We start from the raw sequence: 23,481 nt of genomic DNA on the forward strand, positions 1-23,481 counted from the left end.
TCATTTAAACAAAACAATGGAACAATCATAATTGATCATCTCATGAACAATAATGACACTGCTGCTTTCAAAACTTCTTTTGGTCTTTGTACTATCTATAGAAGAGCAATCAAACAGCTTGCTATGAACCTAATAAAACCACGCCAAGGCATCCGCCAATGTCTTTCTTCATCACTTCATTTTTCCCTTTAAAAATAACATTAAAGATACTTAAGAAACAATCTTAAGTATCTTAAGATACTTAAGAGACATCAATGATGGACTTTGGATACTGCATTAAATAAACCAATTGTAAAAAGGTATTTTTGGTACAAACAGGAAAATATGAGTATGAATTGGGTATTAGAAGATTCCAAAGGATTACTAATTATGTTAGGTGGGATAATGGCAGCATGGCAGTGTTAGAAAATATTCTTGATTTTAGAGATGCATAGCATATATTAGATAAAGTGACATGAGTCTGGGACTTATTTGAAACCACTTCAGCAAAGGAAAAAAAAATAGATGAAATAAATATGGTAATATCTTGACAATTGCTGAATTTGGGTGATGGACATGTAGGGACTTTTAGATGTCTTTGAAACTTTTATAATAAAACAACTTTTTTAAAAGAAATCAACAGCCTTACTTCCCCATAGTGCCATTTTCCTATTGTGGTAAGTTCTCGATGCTTATAAAAACAGCTTGCCAAAAAGTGTTCTTACGTATCAGATATCTCCCGCACATCTACTTTTTCTACTTTGTCCTTCAAACAGGTGTTTTTTTTCTCTAACCAATAGCCATGGAATATATTTACACTGAAAACTCATTTGCTTATCTAAAATTCAAAAATCTAACTGGCATTCTGTTCTTTGCTTTTGTTTTTGTTTTTTATTTGCTAGATCTGGCAACCCTAGACAAGGGTTTAAAAAGCCCTAGTCAGGAGTCAGGGTATCTGGGTTCAGTTTTATCTCTGCCACTGGCCTTGGAATCAGAAACAAGTTACCCACCTTCTTCGGGTCTGCCTTTCATCATCCATAAAACAAGAGGCTTTCATTCCAGCTCAAAATACCCTGAAATGTGGCTACTACTCTTATTCCAACCTCTCGGCTAGCGATACCTTTCAAACAAGTACACCTAAGTGACCTCCTCTCTTCAAGGGAATGTTAAAAGAGAAATTCAGTAAAGCAAAAGCATATGACCCCTGAAACATCAGGCTGAGAAGCCAAGCCATCCACGCCACCAATTACCGAGTGAGTGTCTGTGGGGTACCAGATCTTGAAGCAGGCACTTTTTTGCATGACCGCATTTTATCCTCACAACAATCACACATGGTAGAGAAGAGTATCCCCATTTTACACATGTGATGACTGAGGCCCAGAGAAATTCAATAACTAGTCCTTGGTTAACTTCAAAGTCCTGAGCTACACTACAGTCCTGAAGTACAAAGCTACACTACAGAGTCCTGAAGTACACTACACTGCCCAGCCTCTAATCCCTTCATGCAGAGAGGATCAGGAATTGAAAGGCAGAACAGAGCTAATGGACAACTTCTAGGTCTTTTGATTTTTCTCTTGTCAGTGAATTCCATGATGCTGGGTATATTTGTGTTAAAATACAAATACAGTGGGTTTTAGTACTGCAGAAAAAACAGAACTTCCAACTATGTATTGGCTCTTATTTTACCTAATGATATTTATCGACTTTATCTATTATTAAACCAGCTTGTATTAATTGCGTCCTAGATTCAGAGCGCTTACACAGGACATTGTGAAAGATTCCCTGCTTTCCTGGAATTTAGCCTGTTGTAGAGACAAGATACAGATGCTTAAGTCAGACAACTAAAAATAAAGACATTTCGGTACATCTAATTACTTAATTAGATGTATCAAAGAATCAAACAGACCAGAAGCACAATAGGGGTGTTTTCTTTTCAATCACAGTGACAGTCAATATTATTTTATATTAGTTTCAGGTGCATAGACATTCAGGTTCGACATTTATATAATTTATGCAGTGATCTGCCCAATAAGTCTATTACCCATCTGGCATTATACATAGTTATTACCATATTATTGACGATATTCCCAATGCTTTACTTTATATCCCCATGACTATTTTGTAACTGCCAATTGGCACTTCTTTTTATAATTATTATTATTAGTTTCAGGTACACAAAACAACATAGTAATTAGATATTTATATATCTCACAAAGTGATAACCCCAATAAGTCTATTACCCACCTAACATTGGACATAGTTTTTACAATATTATTGACTATATTCCCTATATTGCACTTTATATCCCTGTGACTATGTTTTTTTATAGTTGACATTCAATATTATTTTATATTAGTTTCAGGTGTTCAGCATTAGACATTTATATAATTTATGAAGTCATCTCCCCAATAAGTCTAGTATCCATCTGACACTATATTTTTTACAATATTATTGACTATATTCCCCATGCCATAATTTACATCCCCATGACTATTTTGTAACTACCAATTCGTACTTCTTAATCCCTTCACCTTTCTCACCCAGCTCACCAAGCCCCCTTTCCATCTGGTAACTATCAGTTTGTTCATTGTATCTATCAGTCTGTTTCTGTTTTGTTTCTTCGTTTATTTTGTTCTTTAGATTCCACATGTAAGTGAGATCATATGGTATTTGTCTTTCTCAGTCTGGCTTATTTCGCTTAGCATAATATCCTCTAGGTCTATCCATGTTGTCACAAATGGCAAGATTTCATTCTTTTTTATGGCAGAGTAATATTCCACTAAAGTGATATATATCACTTCTTTATTGATGGCATCTAGGTTGCTTCCATATCTTGGCTTGCAGTGAACATAGGGGTGCATACATATTTTTGAATTAGTGTTTTGGATTTTTTTGGATAAATACCCAGGGGTGGAATTACTGGGCCATAAGGTAGTTCTATTTTTAAGTTTTTGAGGAATCTCCATACTATTTTCCATAGTGGCTGCACCAATTTTCAATCCCCCAATAGTGCATGAGGGTTCCCTTTTTTCCACATCCTCACCAACAACTGTTTGTTGATTTATTGATGATAGCTATTCTGACAGGTGTGAGATGATATCTCATTGTGGTTTTTATTTGCATTTCTCTGATGATTAGTGACATTGAGCATCTTTTCATGTCTATTGGCCATCTGTATGCCTTCTTTGGAGAAATGTCTCTTCAGGTCCTCTGCCTATTTGTTAATTGATTGTTTCTTTTTTTTGGTGTTGAGTTGTATGCATTTTTTATAAATTTTGGATATAAACCCCCTTATCAGATGTATCACTGGTGAATATTTCTCCCATTCAGTAGGATGTCTTTTTATTTTGTTGATGGTTTCCTTTGTTGTACAAAAACCTTTTAGTTCGATACAATCCCATTCATTTATTTTTTTCTTTTGTTTCCCTTGCCCAGGGAGATATATCAATAAAAATATTACTAAGGGTAATGTATGAGAGTTTACTTCCTATATTTTCTTTGAGGAGTTTTATGGTTTCAGGTCTTACATTTAAGTCTTTAGTCTATTGTGAATTTATTCTTTTATATGGCATAAGAAGGTAGTCCAGTTTCAGTTTTTGCATGTATCAGTCCAGTTTTTCCAGCACAATTTATTGAATAGATTGTCTTTATACCATTGCATATTCTTGGTTCTTTTGCCATAGATTAAATGACCATTTAGGCATGGATTTGTTTCTACGCTCTCTATTCTGTTCCATTGATTTATGTGTCTGTTTTTATGCAAATACCATGCTGTTTTGATTACTATAGCCATGCAGTATATTTTGATGTCTGGTATCTGACTACCTCCAGCTTTTTTCTTCTTTCTCAAGATTGCTGTGTCTATTCAGGGTCTTCTATGGTTCTACATGAATTTTAGGATTATTTGTTCTTGTTCTGTGAAAAATGCCATTGGTATTTTGATAGGGATCGCACTGAAACTATGGATTGTTTGGGAGTAGTACGGGCATTTTAACCATATTAATCTTTTTTATCCATATGCTTCCATTTATTTGTATCTTCTTTAATTTCTCTCTTCAATATTTTACAGTTTCTGAGCACAGGTCTTTTACTTCCTTGGTTAAATTTATTCCTAAGTATTTTTTTATGCAATTGTAAATGGCATTGTTTTTTAAATTTCTCTGATAGTTTGTTATTAGTGTATAAAAATGCAACCAATATCTGAATATTAATTTTGTATCCTGCTACTTTACTAAATTCATTTGTCAGTTCTAATAGTTTTTTGGTGGATTCTTTAGGGTTCTCTATATATAGTATTATGTCATCTGCAAATAATGACAGTTTTACTTCTTCCTTTTTAATTTGGGTGCCTTTTATTTCTTTTTTTTGTTTGATTGCTGTGGCTAAAACTTCCAATACTATGTTGAATAAAGGTGGTGAGAGTAGACAGCTTTGTCTTATTCCTGATCTTAAGGAGAATGCTTTTAGCTTTTCCCCATTGAGTATGTCAGCTGTGGATTTGTCATATATGGACTTCATTATGTTGAGATATGTTTCCTCTATGCCCACTTTGTTGAGAGTTTTTATCATTAATGGGTGCTGTATTTTGTGAAACACTTTTTCTACATCTATTGATATGATTAGATGATTTTTATTTTTCATTTTGTTTATGTGGTGTATCACATTAATTGATTTGCAGATATTGAACCAAACTTGCATACGAGGAATAAATTCCCACTTGGTCGTTGTGTATGATCTTTTTATCATTTGCTAATATTTTACTGAGGATTTTTTCATCTATGCTTATCAGGGATATCAATGTATACTTTTCTTTTTTTTGTAATGTCTTCGGTTTTGGAATCAGGGTAATGATAGCCTCATAAAATGAGCTTGGGAGGCTTCCTTCCTCTTGAAATTTTTGGAATAGTTTGAGAAAAATAGGTATTAATTCTTCCTTGAATGTTTGCTAAAATTCACCTGTGAAGCCATCTGGTCCTGGACTTTTGTTTGTTGGCAGCTTGTTGATTACTGATTTGATTTCATTAGTAGTAATTGGTCAATTCAGATTTTGTGTTTCTTCTTGATTCAGCCTTGGAAGATTGTGTGCTTCTAGGAATTTGTCCATTTCTTCCTGATGGTCGAATTTGTTGGCAGTTTGTATAATTGCTTGTAGTATTTTCTTAAAATTTTTTGTGTTTGTGTAGTGTCTGTTGTCACTTCTCCTCTTTCATTTCTGATTTTATTTATTTGGTTCCTTTCTCTTTTTTTCTTGATGATTCTGGTTAAAGGTTTATCAGTTTTGTTTATCTTGTCAAAGAACCAACTCTTGGTTTCATTTATCTTCCATATAGGTTTATTAGACCCTATTTCATTTATTTTTGCTGTGATCTTTATTATTTCCTTCCTTCTGCTCATTTTGGACTTTGTCTGCTGTTCTTTTTCTAGTTTCCTTAGGTGTAAAATTAGATTGCTTATTCAGATTTTTCTTGTTTCTTGATATAGGCCTGAATTGCTATGAATTTCCCTCTCAGGACTACTTTCACTGTGTCCCAGTGCCGTGTTTTCACTTTTGTTTGTCTCAAGGTATTTTTTGTTTTCTTCCTTGATGTCATTGTTAACCCACTCATTGTTTAGTAGCATGTTATTTAACCTCCATGTGTTTGTATGTTTTTTAGGGTTTTTTTCTTGTAATTGATGTCTAGTTGCATACCATTGTGGTCGGAGAAGAAGCTTGATATGATTTCAATCTTCTTAAATTTATTGAGACTTATTTTGTGGCCTGACATGTGGTCTATCTTGGAAAATGTTCCTTGTGTGCTTGAAAACAATGCATATTCTGTTTTGGGGGGTGAAGTGCTTTAAAAATATAAATTAAATCCATCTGGTCTAGTGTGTCATTTAAGGCCATTGTTTCCTTATTAATTTTCTGTCTGGAAGGTCTGTCCACTGGTGTCAGTATGGTGTTAAATCCCCTACTATGATTGTATTACTGTCAATCTCTCCCTTTATGTCAGTCATTATTAGTTTTATATATTTAGGTGCTCCTGTGTCGGGTGTATAGATATTTACTAGGGTTATGTCCTCTTGTTGAATTGATCCTTTAATCATTATGTAATGTCCTTCTTTGTCTCTTATTGTAGTTCGTTTTAAAGTCTGTTTTGTCTAATATAAATATTTCTACCCCAGCTTTTTTTTTGTTTGTTTCCATTTGCATGAAATATCTTTTCCCTTCTCTTTACTCTCAATCTATGTGTGTCTTTCGATCTGAGTTGAATCTCTTGTAGACAGCATATACAGAGGGTGCCAAAAAAATGTGTACACACTTTAAGAAAAGAAAAAGCGGTATTAAAATTGTAATACTCAAATTATACCAATAACAAAAGATGAATACAAGTCATGTGTATACTTTTTTTGGCACCCCCAGTATATGGGTCTTGTTTTCTTATCCATTCAGCTACACTGTGTCTTTTGATTGAAACATTTAATCTATTTACATTTAAAGTGATTACTGATAGGTACATAGTATTGCCATTTTATTATTCATATTTTTTATCTTATTTTGTTTGTTTCCCCCTTCTTCTTTTTAAAGAAGTCCCTATAACATTTCTTGTAATACTGGCTTGGTGGTAATGATATCCTTTAGCTTTTTCTTGTCTGGGAAGCTCTTTATCTCTCCTTCAATTTTAAACATTGGGTAGAGTAGTCTTGGTTGTATACCCCTGCTTTTCATTAGTTAAAATATTTCCTGCCACTCCATTCTGGTCTGCAAAGTTTCTAATAAAAAATCAGCTGATAGTCTTATGGGCGATCCCTTGTAAGTATCTAGTTGTTTTTCTCTTGCTGCTTTTAGGATTCTCTCTTTGTCTGTAATCTTTGCCATTTTCATTATAATGCATCATCTTGTGGACCTGTTTGGGTCCTACTTGTTTGGGACTCTGTGTTTCCTGGGTTTGTATGTCTATTTCCTTGCCAGGTTAGAGAAGTTTTCAGTCATTATATCTTCGAATAGGTTCTCAATCCCTTGTCCCCTCACTTCTCCCGGTGCTCCTATAATGTGAATGTTGTTACGCTTGATTTTGTCCCAGAGGTCCCTAAACTATCTTTGTTTTTTTGTTGGTGTTGTTATTATTGTTATTCTTGTTATTGTTCCTATTGAGTGTTTTCTGCTACCTTGTCTTCAACACAACAGGATTTAAAAAGGATGGAGATTCATAAGGGCTAGGGCCGTGTAAAGAAATTATGGAGGAAGGAGGACCTAAACTAGGCTGTGAGGGAAGGGTTTGAAAAAGTTCGAGAGGAAGAAAAAGCTCTTCGAGGCAAGTGGAACCACATAAGAACTCCCAGAGGAAGTGACTTTGAATAGGGCCTGGAGGGGAAAGGAATTTGAAGGGTAGCAAGAGAGGGAATTGCATATGCAAAAGCACAGAAGACTGACACCAAAGATGTGTTTAGGGGCCAAGTAGATCAGTGTGCCTGGACCCCAGACTATAGTTGAAGAAGTGGTAGGAAATGAGAATGAGAAGCTGGACCACCTGCCTATAAGGAATTGGAAGCTGCTAAAGGTCTTTGGGTAGGGTAATATGTTCAAATTGATATTTGATGGCAATTACTCCAGCTATAAACATGTTAGGTACAATGTTGTTTGTTTCATTCAATCTAATATATATGTATGTTCTCTCTCTCTCTCTCTCTCTCTCTCTCTCTCTCTGAGAGAGAGAGAGAGAGAGAGAGAGAGAGAGAGAGAGAGAGAGAGAGAGAGACTAGTATACTAACATACAAAGATGAATAGGACACAGTTCCTACTCTTAAAAAGTTCAACTGGGTGGCCAGTTCGCTCAGTGGTTAGAGCGCAGTGCTCATAATACCAAGGTCGCCAGTTTGATTCCCACATGGGCCAGTGAGCTGCACCCTCCACAACTAGATTGAAAACAATGACTTGACATGGAGCTGATGGGTCCTGGAAAAACACACTGTTCCCCAATATTCCCCAATAAAAAATACAAAAAAATACACAGTCCAATGAGAGAAGACTACCAATTGCAAGATAGTATAAGTTGTTCATTAATTTAATTTATGACATTATCTCTCACAGACATTGTTAGTTTCCTACTCAACATCCGTGCTTCTCTTTGTCATTAGTAATAGAATCCAATTTTGTTTGTAAGACAATGTACAAAGCCTCAGGAAAATAAGGTTGGTCTAGGCCACTATTTTGCAAACTTTTTTCATTATCACCTTCCTATGAGCATTTTTAGACACTTTTTTCCTAATTATCCCGCCCATGAAATTTTAATACCATAGATATACTGTATGTCGGTGTTATATATTATATGTATACCTGTACTTTATACATGAAGAGTAAGATTTTCTTCTCCCTCTCCCTCCTTCCACCAAAATAATGTTCTTCCCCTCGCGGGACGATATCAGCACCACTCCGTCTACCCTCACCCCATCACCCACTCCCACCACTCCAACCACATCCCTTGCCTTCTCTCCCCATTAAGAATGGATGGGCTAAGGCAATTACACCAATTCTATTTCCTGTTTCCCCGTCTTCCTCATCGCTGAGGTGGCCATGTAACCCAGTTCTAGCAATGACTAGAACTAGAAGCTGGTCACTGTTCTGGAGGTCTCTGGAAAAACTCTTGTTTTCCTACAAAAAGCTACAGCTACTGCCAAATCAGCTTCCTTTCCACCTCCACCCATCTCTACACCTCTCGATAAGGCACAAGGCTCTAAGGTGCAGCCACCATCTTGCAACCATGACAAAAAACAAGACAGTCACAGTCTGAGCCACTGAACCAGCGACAGACATGCAGACTTCCAGACTTCTTGTTATGTGGGAGAAATAAATCCAAATTTTTTAAAGTTACAGTTAGTCAGGTATTGTTAACTGATAGGATGTCTATCTCATGAACAATAACTAGCTGACATGACTGTGAGTTACTGTTAAACCAAAGCCAGAGAGAAACACACCCAATAATAAACAAAAAATGTATTTGGGAATATTACACAAATCCAACACAAGATTTCACTCAAGTTTGAAAGGAAAACTTTCTCCTTCACTAAATCAATCAACTTTTTGAATAATTTTAAAATTATCTAACTAATATTTGGCATTTGAAGCTAATAAACTTCTCAAAATTTGATATTACTATGTAGAAAAAATGGTCATGAAAGGCTATAAGATAATTTATCTTCTTAATACCAAAATAAATACATTTATGATTTGTGTAGTAGTTGGGTCTTTCAAAATATTTGAAAGTCAATTATTTCTAAATTAAATATTTAAGATGCATAAAGAATACGTGCTTCTTAAAGGATCCCTTTGGGAAATTTTTTCACATGTTACAATTTTTTAAATAATCATTTATGTTCATCACTTGAATATTTTACATTTTATTAAATTCCGTTACTAGCTAAAGCTAATTCTTTCATATTTAAAAAAACATAAACCACTCATATACTTATTTAATAACTCTAACATCTCACATTAAAAGTGATTTTTTTTATGGCTTATCAAGGTTCAAAATTAAAAAAAACAACTCGACATCCCTCTAAATCTAAAATATCCTCTAAATCTTAAGGGATAAAATTTAATTATAGGCTTAGGGCTTTCAGAGCATTAGGTTTCCCTCATTATGTTAATATAACCCTCATAGAAAAATCATTTTACTAGTTTCATTATTAACCTCACACTATAAATTGACCTTTTTATTATAAAAATAATTACAGAAAATACAGAAAAAATGAAAATCATTTTTAAATCACATGTAATCTTTTCATGATATGTGATTTTTTTCATGAGTACAATTGCATAATCTAGTTTTTAAACTGACGGTGACTTTGAACATATCAGTTTATCTACTTTCATATTCTAAATTCATGTATAAAAATATATAAGCCTTATAAACAAAAATATATAATTGTATATTCTGATTTTTTTCACTTGTCATTAAACAGTCTTCAAAAATATTTTAATGAATATTTAATAAGCTGAAATACAATTTATTTAATCATATCTTTCTGTTGGCCATTTTACGTGGATTTTAGATTTCTCTATTACAAAAGAAAATCATTGAGTTGAAAAGCTTTGCTTTTATTATAAAACACCTTTTATTATTTTCTTAAGAATAATTCTTATTCATCCATATATGAGATTTAAAACAAGAAGCAACAAACGAACAAACAAATAAACTCATAGATACAGACAACAAAATGGTAGTTACCAGAGGGGAAAGGGGATAAGGGGAGGACCAGGAGGGTAAAAGAGGTCAAATATTTGGTGACAGAAGCAGACTAGACTTTGGGTGGGGAGCACTCAATATAATACAGATATTGTATTAAAAAGCTGTACACCTAAAATTTATAAAACCAATGTTACCCCTCCCCCAATGAATTTTAAAAATTTTTATATGATGTAAACTTTAAAACATATACAAAAAGTAGAAATAATACATACATATATAATCCATTTGTTCATCATCCAGCATCAACAATTATCAACTCGTGCCTAATCTTGTTTTATCTCCCTCCACTCAATTCCCTGTCTTCTTCCCAACTCCTGACATGTTGAAGAAAATCTCATACATTGTGGTATTTAATCTATAAATATTTCAATATGTATCTCTAAAATACAAAGACTGTCCTTTTTCTTTTTTTAAAATTTTTATTGGGGAACAGTTCGTTTTTCCAGGACCCATCAGCTCCAGGTCAAGTTATTGTTTTCAATCTAGTTGTGGAAGGCGCAGCTCACTGGACTATGTGGGAATCGAACCGGCAACTGTGGTGCCATGAGCACCCTGCTCCAATCACTGAGCCAACCCGCTGCCCCTGTCCTTTTTCAACATAACCTCAAAACTAAAATTATAGTTAATGGTATAAAATAGAGAAAATTTCCATTTTTATATAACTTTAATCTTTTCCCTAATGGTTTTTGTTGTTATTATTAGAAAAACTTTCCTTACTTTATAATTTTATAAAAATTCACTTATTTTGTTCTAGGACTTTAGTACACAGCCGTTGAAGAAAGTTTTGAAAATACAAATGAATAAAAAAAAAAACAGGTGAATCTCATAACTCATACATATCACTCTCAATATTATAATGTAGAATATATTCTGGAAATATTTTTAAATTTATTAAAATTATATAAAATTAAATCATATTTTTTTGTAACTTGATCTTAATTTATTGTAAATGTCATTACAAGTCAATAAATGTTGACTGACATTATTTTCTAAAGGTGTATAATATTCTGTTGTAAAACTATGTAATAATTTATTTTACTTAATGCCCTAATGCTAGATATTTAGATTAAGTGAAATCTTTTCCCAACATAGATGATTAATTAAATGAATATTGAATCCCTATAGTATGCCAGACACTATATTTAACATTGACGATACAAAGGTGTGTGTGATGACACACACACACACACACACACACACACACACACAGAGAATAATTCTTAGAAGGGGTCAAAAGCTATGAATATTATAAGGCTATTCATTCATACTTGCAATTTTTCTGAAAAGAGGTCTTCCTAAAGCCATCTGAAATAATTCAAAATGATAATCTAGAACAGAGTATATTAAATGACAAGAATAAGGGATCATTCAACTTTTTTTTCTGACTGCCTGGTGATACTGTTTACAAATTGTGCTTTGGCTAATATTTTAGAGCAAAAGAAAAAACTTGATGATAATTTTAAAGAGTGTGATAAGACTGAAGGTAACTGAATTTATTTTGTTATTTATCCTGCATTTTACCCAAGTAACTAGTTTGTTAAAGATCTAGTATTTAAGAATTGTTAAGCACTCTCAAATTTGGCAAAGAAACAAAAAGTAATTATAATTGGTAAATAAAATAATGTGCTACACACCTGTTGTGAAATAAATCTAGTCATGACCAAATATATAAAGAAAGAAGCAATAACATTTAAATTCCAAATAGTGTGAATGGATGTAGGAAACCTTAAAAGGTCTGATCATTTCAGCCCTTTAACAAAAAGACCAGTAAATTAGAGAAAGCTTTAAGATAATGTAACTTTGTAAGATTGGTTGGTCACAAGTCAAAAAAAAGTGAACATGAACTTAGGCTGAAAACACTGGTGATTTTTTTAATGAGCACAATAGTACAATCTAGTTTTTAAGCTGGAAAACCACAAAAGTCTAGCCCCTACTGGAAGAGAAACTTTTATTTTTCCTTCCATGTACTCGTATGTGTGTTGGGTCTTTCCTGAATGACATGTCAAATGGATAGCCATTGGGGAAATCCAAAACTACTGGTTTGAGTTTTGAATTTTTGATCCAAGTTTTACGTAGAACTCCTCTGTTGCCATGCAAAAACTGTCCATGTATTTTCATGGCTCTAGAATTTAATAGAAATATCGTCACAACCTACATTTTGAAATTGTTTTGCCTGAAATGTTGAAGATGAAAAAAAAGAAAAGATAGCTACAGGATTCAGAAAAGGCACCATAGTTGTCCTTTATTAATCAAATGATCCTTTTAAGCATCAGCTGTTATTTCTATTACATTAAGAAGCAATGTTTACTTGAAGCTTCCTTTTATAGATTTTACACATTTTGCAGGGAAAGCACTAGACGATGGCATTTTTAATACATAAAATCTTACTACTTACAAATAAAATGCATACAGGTATATTTAAGTTAAATGGCATATGCCACACTTGCTACAATGTACATGTATTATTATGTATTATATTTTTAAAGTCGAGATTATTACAGATATTTCTCTAATATTACCAGATATTCTGTGTGTAGGAATATAGTGACAGTATTATTTTAGCAGATGTAGGAAATTGTGGTACTGTCAATATGTAAGGTTTCTCTGCCATTTCCCTTCCTATTTCCTGTATATACGTCCAACACCCCTTTCTACTTCCTTCTTACAACCCGAGGAAGAAAGAGAAAGAGACTATCAATATAAATTTCAGCAAGTTACTACCCAAAGACATCGGAGCTTGAGGAAAATCAGATTTTATACAAAAAAATATATACATATATTCTGAATGGGATTTCTAGACCCTTTTAGGGCTTTTGTAGTTGACGGCAGTAGTTTTTCGTCATTTAAATTTGAATCAAAATATATGACTTTCCTTTTCTTGATTAGAAAAAATAATCACAGGCATTCTTAAACTTCTCAATCATGGTTGAGATTATTTTCAGCTCACAACTGGAACAAAGACAGGCAGAATTCTTTGTGGCGATTGAGAAAAAGATTCATGATGAGATATGTGTATTTGGAAGTGCTCGGGAAGGTGACAGCTGGAAAAACAATGGAGAAAGTAAAGGAAAAGTAGGGATCCTGCCCCAAAGAAAGGATCCTGTGAAAGAAAGGAAAAGCATCAAGGAAGAGATACTTGCCAGTCAGTTCCCTGCATCAGCAACTAGGTCACCTGGTGTAGTGACAAAGCAACAGAACCTCTCTCCAGGAGACAAGATGGGTAGAGAGTTTGCTACCGGCCTTTGGTGTACATGGACGATTTCTGTTTGTTGGCGGTAACAGAGGATTCTATGATGCCGTATTATTATTAAAGTGCATTCAATGTATTAAATTAAAACACATTGAAAAATGCATCAGGTGCATTAAACTAAAATTGGCAGTCATGGGTGTACAATAATTAAAATGGTTGTAGAAGTTGAGATACACTAATTACATGAATAGACTCATTTCTTATATATTTTCCTTTACTACTTCAAAGAAAAGATTTATAATTCTTACATTATGCCAGATCAAGAGGAGTCTGAACCATATTTCACAATTTATTTAGCCAATTGCACATACTTTTTCTCTGAAGGGTTGAAGATAGGGTACATTTCCACTCCCCATCCTGTATTTCTCCACTCTACGACTGTGACATGATAACAGGGTCTTATCAATTCCCACAGAGTTGGCCAGTTTAAACAGATGGGTTTGGGATAAAGCATACCCTGCCTGAGCCCCTACCTATCACAGTCCAAGTGCAGAGGAGATTAACAAGGCAGGAGCTTTTAGCTGAAACACCCAGTTCCCCAAATTGCAAGTCAGGTACCCACTAACGGAAGATGGCTAACACAGCTTCCGTGGCCTAAAGGCTACACAGGAAAAGAACTATCTCCAAAGTCATCAGGGCCTAACAGATGTTCAGCTTCAGATAGGAAAACCTAAATTTTACACTCAGAAGCAAGCATATTACATACAAAAGCAGCCTGGCTAGGTATCCAGCAGTTGAGGGGTTCAGTTCACCCCACACCACTTACTACACTCTGGAGTTGGCCAGATCGGTTTTTTATAGCCAGTATTTCTTGTGCAATCTGGGGACTACATGACAGTAAATAAGACATTAAACTAGAATCTCGAGAGATGGCTTTCCCAAATGGGAATTGACTCTAGCTTCACATGAGAGAATTCAGAATTAAGGACTTAAAACATCAGTCACATATTCTCTGAAAAGAACCAACTGTAGCCCCACATGTTTACTCAACTTAAGGATCCAGTGCTATAAAACTAGACACACATCTGCCACCCTGTACTCATTTTAGCCATCAATTTAAGAGTCAGCATTTCTCTTTAGCAGCTAAATCCTACACCAGCAATAACCAGAACTTTCTCCACCTCTGCAAGGCTTCTTCAGCTGTATCGACAGCCTCTGAAGTACAAGTTATTAACATGAGGCTGCTGGGCTACTGGATCCCTGCATGGGTTTTAGAGGATCCCTAAATCTCCTAAAATTATACAGCCAATGTACATGTTCCTACATATGGAAGGTCTTTGGTTCTCATCAAATTCTCAAAGGAATGTGTGACCAAAAAACAGTGATTAGGAAACACTGCTCTAAGGGTAAGCCAATCAGTCCATGAACCTGTTAAGCTGGGAACAGGCCAGTCAGCAGGTGCTCATGAAAGGAGGTCTGACTTCATGTGTCAGACCCTTGCACATCTAACAAACCCTGAGTGGCGCCCCCAGAGCTAAGAAGGTTTGTTGATTTATCCTTGATTTATCATGCAATGTCCCAAGAGACTAATGACCCTGAGGACAGGGAATGTGAAAACATTTTCAAAGGAAAAGAATCATCTTCAGTGTAAAGCTGGAAGAACCCAAGATATTAAAGGCTATTTGAGAGTTTATTACCATCACTAAATTCTTCCAAAGCCGGGTGAAGTCACTAATGTCAGTACCATGATTTCTGCTATAGCGATGTCATTTACTTTCAGTATGTTTATTTTGTGACATATTGTTACGGCATATGTCTAACTGTTATTACTATTTTGAATGCTAAAGTTCTATAGTTAAAGTACTACATTTCACCAAAAATTAGATCTTTTTTCATACTTTGATGTAATGTTATCATACATTAAGGCCCAAAATGTTTTGTGGACAAAGCACCGCATAGTCTACTCAAGTTTTTTCTTAATTACTACTTCCCAGTGGTTTGAAATAAAATGTTTCTGGGCCCCGGACTCTCCCTATGATCATTTATCTCTACCCGTTTGTAGTTCCCCTACTCACAGCTATCTTCAGTTAGTCCAAAGGCCTGTTTAACTGTGGAAAGGAATTTTTGTGGTACAAACGATATTCCTTTAAGGAGTATCATAAGTACAGCCTCCTGGTTTTAGTTTGTTTCTATAAATTTAACACAATAACTTGTCCTTTCTGGGCTTTCACTGTTGTCACACCCCTTTTATATTATAAGCCCTTAGATCCTAAGCCTCAAGGAAAAAGCCTCATCCCCAACACACGCACACAGACACACACACACAGACACACACACACAGACACACAAACACACACACACACACACACACACACACACACACTCAGATATACATTCCCTGGGCCAAACCAAACTACTCCCTTCAATGCTTCTCGAAGTATGATCTGCAGACCACTTGTATCAGAATCTTTATGGGATGGGAAGACTTGTAAACAGTGCATATTTCTGGCCAACCCCCAGACCAACTGGATCAGAATCCATGGAGGTGGAACCTAGCATGCTGCATTTGTTAACATATTCCCCATCCATCCAGATGATGCTTAAAACTCACTAAAATTTGAGAACCCAAGATTTAGAAGAGGCATTTCCTCTCTGGTTTGAGCCCTATTGTTTTTTAATCTAAGTGGAACCATTTTCACACCATCTTGCTTATGCATGAGATCAGCATTTCCCTGTATTTTACTAAGAAAGGTTCTCTCCTCTCTCTCTGGTCTTTGCTGGTAGCTCTTCTATGGGCTATTTCTCAGCCTCTCTAATCTACGTTAGCAAGTCCTCAGTACACAGCCAGTCACTTCCTCCTTCCTTTGCTGCCCTAAAGAAACCCCCTTAACACCTACACCCCAGACTGCCTGGATCCAAACTCCCTTCACAACACCCTGCCCAGGGATTCACAGAACACATCTGCTGGTCAAAGGCAAGCCCTCATCTAGTCCATAAAACTCCTCAGAGCCTTCCCCTTAAATATAAAACTACTTAAGATCCCCTATATACAGTCTTTCTCCGCATTTTTTAAAGTATACGTACCACTACAATAATAAATGAAATAAAAACAAAATTCTATTTTACCATTCTAACACATACTGCTTTCATTTTTTTATCTTCACATTTAATACTCATTCATAACAAAACCACTATAAGTGAAATTTTTAACCCTGCTTTTCTAATTTAACACCATGTCAAACATATTTACATAACTACCATAACTGTGACCTTTAATCACTACAAAATATTCCGTGGAATTAATGCTGCCAGAATCACTATTGCTTATGTAAGTTATTCTCAGATTTTGCTGTTATAAATGATAATACAATGAATGTATTCGTGCATGTTCTTTTCTCCTTCTTTAAATTATTTATTTAGAATAAATTCCCAGAGATAGAATTAATGGATCAAAGTATACGAGTATTTTAATGGCTCTTGACACATTGCCAAGTTGCTATATTTTATACAGTTTCTTGGTGGTATGCTGATAAATGTTTAACAGGCTTTCCTCAAAAAAAAAAAAAAAAAGAATATGAAGGGCCTGATTTATAGTGTTTGCCAATTTCCACGGTGTAAATACTCCTACCCTGGCCAATTTCAAGCTACCAACATTGAATCACTGAATCCCATGTTGGAAAAAGATGCATACCATTGCATAATATTTCTATCCTACAGATAAATTGGAGTAAATGACTTCAAGAGCATAGATAATAGTAAAATGTAAATAATTAGGAATGAGTTTTGAGTATCTCTTACCTTTATTTTTAATATAACTTATTACTGTGAGTTATATAATTTAATTTTAATGAATATCTAACAACTGGCTTGCGAAAGTACTGGAAATATTACAATCACCTATTGCAAGTACAGGCAGGCTCTCATACACCACAGCGCACTCGATATTTTGCAAACGCATATCCTTTTTTTTTTTTTTATTTTAATTGAAGCCATTGAAAATTCACCTCCTTCTCTCTGTGTCACAAACAATAACCATGCTTTTAGGTTAGCAGATTACACAAACACATAATGAATAAAACATAACACAAGTAAAAGAGCAGAAGTTCTATCTGGGTCAATTAATTTTGACCACCCTCCCCCAATTTGGACAATACTCCCTTCATGCATTCATCTTACTAGCATTTTTCCATGGAGTCACCTATAAAAACTACTCAATCATTTATTTACTCAACCAATGACTGAATGGATAAGTACAGTTCTCATGGCAAATGTGATGAGAACTGTACTGCAGGTTACTTAACCACTCTTTTCTTTTCTACGAAATAGGGAAGAGGTCGCTGCTGACTTCAGTTTCACAAGAAACTAAGTGTAGAGATAAGAAGGCTGCCACTAATGCTCTAAGAAGAAATTGAGCATTGTGTAATGCCTGAAATTTTCTTCTGAAAGTAATTCATTAGTATTCTGCTTTAGTGGAGAAGAGAAATGGGAGATTTGGCACTTTCTCCACTAAAATGAAATTCCTTTCTTTGGGCTCTCCCTGAGTAATAATGAGAAGCCTCTGCTTGTAAATAACACTTTAAAATGTTTCAAGTGGCGCCCTACAAAATGCGTGTTAAAATGTAAATATGGTTGACAAAAACTCTAAACATGCTCACACCTTGACTCAGTCATCCCACTCCCAGGAATTCTTCTAAGAAATAAATTCAAAACAAAGGAAAACATTTTTGTGTGACCATATTAATCACAATAGAGGGAAGACCCTTTTCCCTCATCTGAGCGCTTACTCAACTTACCATGTCGGTGCTTAGGGGCCTGGTAGTAGAGTTCTGGATTAATAACTTCCAAATGCTCACCTGTAGAACAATTGCCTCCAAGTCACCTAGGGCAAAAGGGTTTATATTTATTACCACATGGATTCCTGGACCTCACTCCAGGGCTGGGATGTAGTACATGACAACTGCTAGTTTTTCAAAGCTCCCCGTGGTTTTGATGTCCAGCCAACTTTAGGAACCACCATTCTGGGCCAGAATCAGACAAATCAAATTGTCTCTGAACAACTGTCCACATCCAGGGGACAGAATGACATCTTCTTATGCAAGGTGTCAAGGAGTTGCTCAAGGCATTCAAGCAGGTGCTAGAGTAAAATGACAAAAGAGCTAGGAGGAGCCTTTGCTGCTGGTAGCCTCTCACCTCCCTCTAGTTGACCTTCCCATCTCTCCCTGCCCATCCCAGCACCCAGTACTGTCATGGCGCCTTCCAACACGCTCCACTTTGGCACCCATCCTAACTTGTGTCCACCCCTTTCCACACACAAAGCCTAAACTTTCCTCTCTTATATTATCAGTAGGGCTCTAGAAGGAAAATAATGTTACTACTTGACCGAAGTAATCTGCACGTGTGATTGAGAACCCCCCGCATAATGAACATACAAGCCATTTTTGCATTTTTTAAAGGGGACTTGCTAACCCCAAAGAATCTCTAATCCAGAGAGTGGAACTGGAAAGCAGGATGCTTTTTAATCTTGGCTTTCACTCAGACCCACACATCTAGAACCCAAATAAGCACTTTGGGCACTCATTGTCAAAATGGTCCCAACTCCTGAATAGAAATGGATTCTTAGCTGTGCCTTGCTAGCACTAAAATTAAAATATAATAAAATTAAATATTTAATTTAAACTGGTTATGGAAGAAGAGTCACCCTCTCTGCCTCTGTTTCCAAGCACCACTGGAATTGCACCCAACGCATTCAGAGAGCATCAGCCACCAGTGCCCAAAATAACATGGCAGACACTCAGAGAGAGACTTATAAGTCTGATAATCTGATATGGAAAGGCTTAAAATATCAATTTCTTATTGTTTTCCCTTTTTCATATTCATTATTGCTATAAAACATCCAAACATCCAACCATGTACCTATTCCAGAGCTAAGATTGCCAAGCCTCTGCCCATCAGCCCCATTTACTATACAGACATCTCATTCACAGGCCAGGGACCATATCATCCTAGTGTCCTCAGCTGAGTCCTTAATAAGAATCATAAAATGAGAGTCTATTTTATGCCAGGCACTAGGCTAAATACTTTATATATTTTTATTTCATTTTATCCCTGCACTAACTCTCTGAAGTAGGTATTTTCAGTTATTGTTGAACTTTACAGATTTTTTTTTTTTTAATCTCAAGATTGAAGAAGTAATGTGTCTGACATTCCCACAGCTCAGAAGCAATAATTCCAGGCTTCAACACAAGGCAATCTGGTGCCAAAGTCTGAGTTCTTATTCACCATACTGTAATTCTGCTGTTATGTGGACACTGATATTTCATGGTCCAGAAAACAAAAGTGCTGCAAATCATTAGGAAAGGAGCAGCAGCAAATCCATAATACCTCATTCAGATATGCAAAGGCAGTAATATTTCATGGAATTTTTGAACTGGCTTTTGAAGAATAGAGACTTGCTTGTAATCAGTCAACCAACTCGTCCTCTTACTTTAATACTGGATGATTAAAGGGTCTCCTTAAAATGTAGTAATCAGAAATGGAGGCCTTACAAGTACCTGAAGCCACACAACACTTTCTCGACAGAAATGGTGTACTAAGGGAAGACAGTAGAGAACAAGTGGAGGACACAGATGTATAGATGCATAAAGCAGCCCCAAGGATGAGAGGCAAGCATCTCCAGGCTCGCTCTCACACAGAATTCTGTTAGAGCTGTGAAAGCTGAGAAAAAGGAACCTAACGGCGTGAGAAGACTAGAAAACTACTGAATGGAGTCTGTTCTCCACAGCCGCCTCGCAAGGTCTTCCATGACCTGTCCCCACCCTAATTTTCCAAGCTCATTGCCTGTCAATGTGTAAAACAGACTTCCTCAGCTGGGCTGGTCATCTCCTAGCCAGTCTCACCTTTGTGCCTTTGCCCACAGAATCCTCCGTGTGAATAAACCTTCTTCTACTTCTATTCATATCTCATGTCTTTCCAAGACCCATGTCTTTCAGACTATTCCAGCTTACTTTCAAGTCCCCTTCTTGGAACTCCTATAATTCACATAGCCTATGGCATCCCGTTCATCACTTAATTCTCATCTTGCACTGCTTCCTGAATTTTACTTCTTACCACGGATACTAGATAATCAGGTCCTTCAAATATAATATAGAAAATTCTTTATATTTCTCTTATATCCTCCACAGCATCAGTTCAGAATTAATAAATGATAGTTGACTACTTGTTGCTTACTTGAATATTTCAATGGCAGCTTTAATTTAGTGAAGCACCTAAAACTAGTGATTTCCCAAACTTTATTTAGTTACAATCCAGGCAACTGATTGTTTCCTCATAGCATGTCTCCAAATCAAACTACTTCAAAAACTAATTTTAGTTTAATTTAAAAATATATACTTATATGTCACATACCGCTTTTAGAAAGAAGAAGTCTTCTGTCTAGTATTGGCAATAGGCAAAACAAGCTAAGAGTTCCAGATCTGAATCTATATCATTTGTATTTTGATTCTGTTTGTTTTCTGAATTAAAAAAAATTTAAACTCATATTTGCACAACTTAGGGGATCTTTAGATTTACTTCATCAAGTGCAGGGTGATATATAAACTACTCTTTTTTTAATTTTTCAATTACAGTTGGCACACAACATTATATTAGTTTCAGATGTACAACATAGTGATTAGACATTTATATACCTTACAAAGTGATCACCCCAATAAGTCTAGTAGTCATCCGACACCATACCAAACTACCCAAATATTTTAGCTCAGTTTTAGTCATAAGAAGCACATGAATTCTTTAGGAGAATATCTGGAAAACCAAAAGCCAACTATTATAACATTTAATATTTCAAAAACTATATGCATCTTGTTAGGATTTGGGGTGTGTAACTGGATACAGAGCAACTACACTTTCTTCCATAATGTGGTTCCATACTTTACAACAGGTAGAACAGGGTAATTACTATGTTTAGCTTAGAGTAGAATCTAAGTAAAATTAGAAAGATTTCTTTTGATAGCAAAGGAATATTTTTAAAGAAGCAAAAGTCTTACCTGTTGTTGAAAGCTAAAGACATTTCTTGACAGCAAAATGACTGACTCCGGAAGTCAAAGTTGTTTGGTACAGGTTAATAAAAGCAAAAGCAGCCAAACCCTTTCACTGCTTTGATTTCCTTCTAAGATCAATCTCTTCTTCCTCCCCAAGAATATAACTGGTTCACACTGGAAGAACTAAAAATGTAAGAGTTGGGCTGGTAGAGATTCCAGTCCAAAATGGTTGAGTTGAGTGTGTGTGGTGACTGAGGCAGCAGGAACCATCCAAATGTGACAAAAGAGGTTAGCAAGTTCCTGTGCATAAGTCAGTTTCCTGTAGCTGGCTTCTCCGAAGAAGGGGTTTCATTTGTGTGGGTTTAGGGGTGTGTGTGTGTGTGTGTGTGTGTGTGCGCGCGCGCGCGCACATGTGCATTTCTCTCCATGACAATATGAAAACTTCCCCAGATAAGAGGCAGAATAAAAACTTTGCTGCATGGCTGGATTTCTGTTTAATATATCAACCCTCCCGAGACCATTTTCCCTCCCCCGTAGCTCTATTTCCCACCAGCAAATCACATGCATAAAACTGAGGAAAGGAAGAGTGAAAAACCAAGATGACTCCTTAAGGAAGTGAAATCAAGCAGAAAAAAGAAGAAAAAGTTCATTCTACTGACTGGTCTTGGCTAATTTAAGCCTAGGAAAAAGTACCTTAAAACTTGATGAACAAACAGGTGGGTGGTTTGGTTTGCTTTGCTTTATTAAGAACTACAAAATAATAATTTGGAAAAAACAGACTCAGCCACAGCAAGAGCTCAAGCAGCTCTGCCATGAATTTACCCTTTTATGGACCAGCACCTGCGTTGTGAAGGATGTGACTATGAGTTGTTTTCAGACTCCTCAGAGTTTCATTATTTGCCTCCAAACACAAATTTACTTGTTTTGTCCGCCAGTGCAATGCAGGTGTAGAGGCCATCTGCATTTAGGTTAAGGCTAAATTACCTAAACCTACAAATTTAACTTTCATGATGTGATCACAATGCCCCGTACCTCAAATCCCAGAATAATCATAAATGCTATTGCCCAGGATGAAATCTTGGTCAAAATACCTACCTGCCATAAGGATAAAGTCAACTCCAAGTCAACAAACATTTATAGAGCCCCGTACCTCAAATCCCAGAATAATCATAAATGCTATTGCCCAGGATGAAATCTTGGTCAAAATACCTACCTGCCATAAGGATAAAGTCAACTCCAAGTCAACAAACATTTATAGAGCCCCTAGTATGTGCAAGATCCAGTGCTGGCTGCTGGGGTAGGGTGGGGACACAAAGATGAGCGTGATGGAATATCTCACTCATAATGGTCAAAATCAAGTGAAGGAGAAAGACGTGGACATAGACAAGATGCTGTGAGTCAGGATCTATTCAAGCTCTCGCACAAAGAATCCTGGGACACAGGAGTCCGGTAAAAGCCAAGTGTATGCAGCCATTTTGCCAGTTAAAATAGCCACTGAACATTGACATGGATTCTCTCATAATATTCCAAGGAGCCTTGGCTGGCTTCCGGGAGGTCCCACAGGCCAGTAGCCATCATTCACGGGCCATCCTTGTCATTGCAGACTCCTATGTGCCTGATACTGTGCACTGAAGAAAAGTGCAAAGACCAAGACAGACGTATTCCCTGCCCTCATAGCACCTACATCCCAGTGTGAGGAAAACAAACAAAAACATTCAAATAAATGCAATAATTATAAATTATAGTAACTATTACAAAGGAATCAGAGAAGAAGCTGGAGCTAGAGAGCAAGACAAAATCTACATCGTAGAGGTGGTCAAGGAGGGCCTATTTGAGGAATTGACATTTAAGCTGAGACCTGAAGCCATGACTCTCACCCCTGGCTGAAAATTAAAATCATCTGAGAAGCTTTTAAAAGTACCAGTACCTCAGCCCCACTCCACCCCCAGAGATTCTAATTTAATTTGTCTAGGCTGGGGCCTGGGCATCAATATAAACTCATTCTATATATCACTACTACTCTAATAATGAGAAACAGGAGCCTGGG

The 23,481-nt window shown here is 36.0% G+C and overlaps 1 protein-coding gene across 5 annotated transcripts in view; it reads right to left on the reverse strand.

The window, feature by feature from the left end:
* RHOH (ras homolog family member H) overlaps positions 1 to 23,481 on the reverse strand; it is a 48,993-nt gene that overhangs the window by 21,527 nt on the left and 3,985 nt on the right. For 2 of the 5 annotated variants that reach the window (XR_004423065.1, XM_033106723.1), the window contains exons 1-2: positions 21,441 to 21,826; positions 18,192 to 18,277 (exon numbers count right to left, since the gene is read on the reverse strand). The exons of 1 other annotated variant lie outside the window; for it this stretch is intronic. The gene's annotated coding sequence lies outside the window, so the exon portion shown is untranslated. Of the gene's footprint in view, positions 1 to 18,191; positions 18,278 to 21,440; positions 21,827 to 23,481 lie in introns of those variants that run through there. 2 more of the 5 variants (XM_033106724.1, XM_033106726.1) reach the window with 2 other exon arrangements.

Source organism: Rhinolophus ferrumequinum, chromosome 5, assembly GCF_004115265.2.
Source record: "Rhinolophus ferrumequinum isolate MPI-CBG mRhiFer1 chromosome 5, mRhiFer1_v1.p, whole genome shotgun sequence".
Taxonomy (NCBI): domain Eukaryota; kingdom Metazoa; phylum Chordata; class Mammalia; order Chiroptera; family Rhinolophidae; genus Rhinolophus; species Rhinolophus ferrumequinum.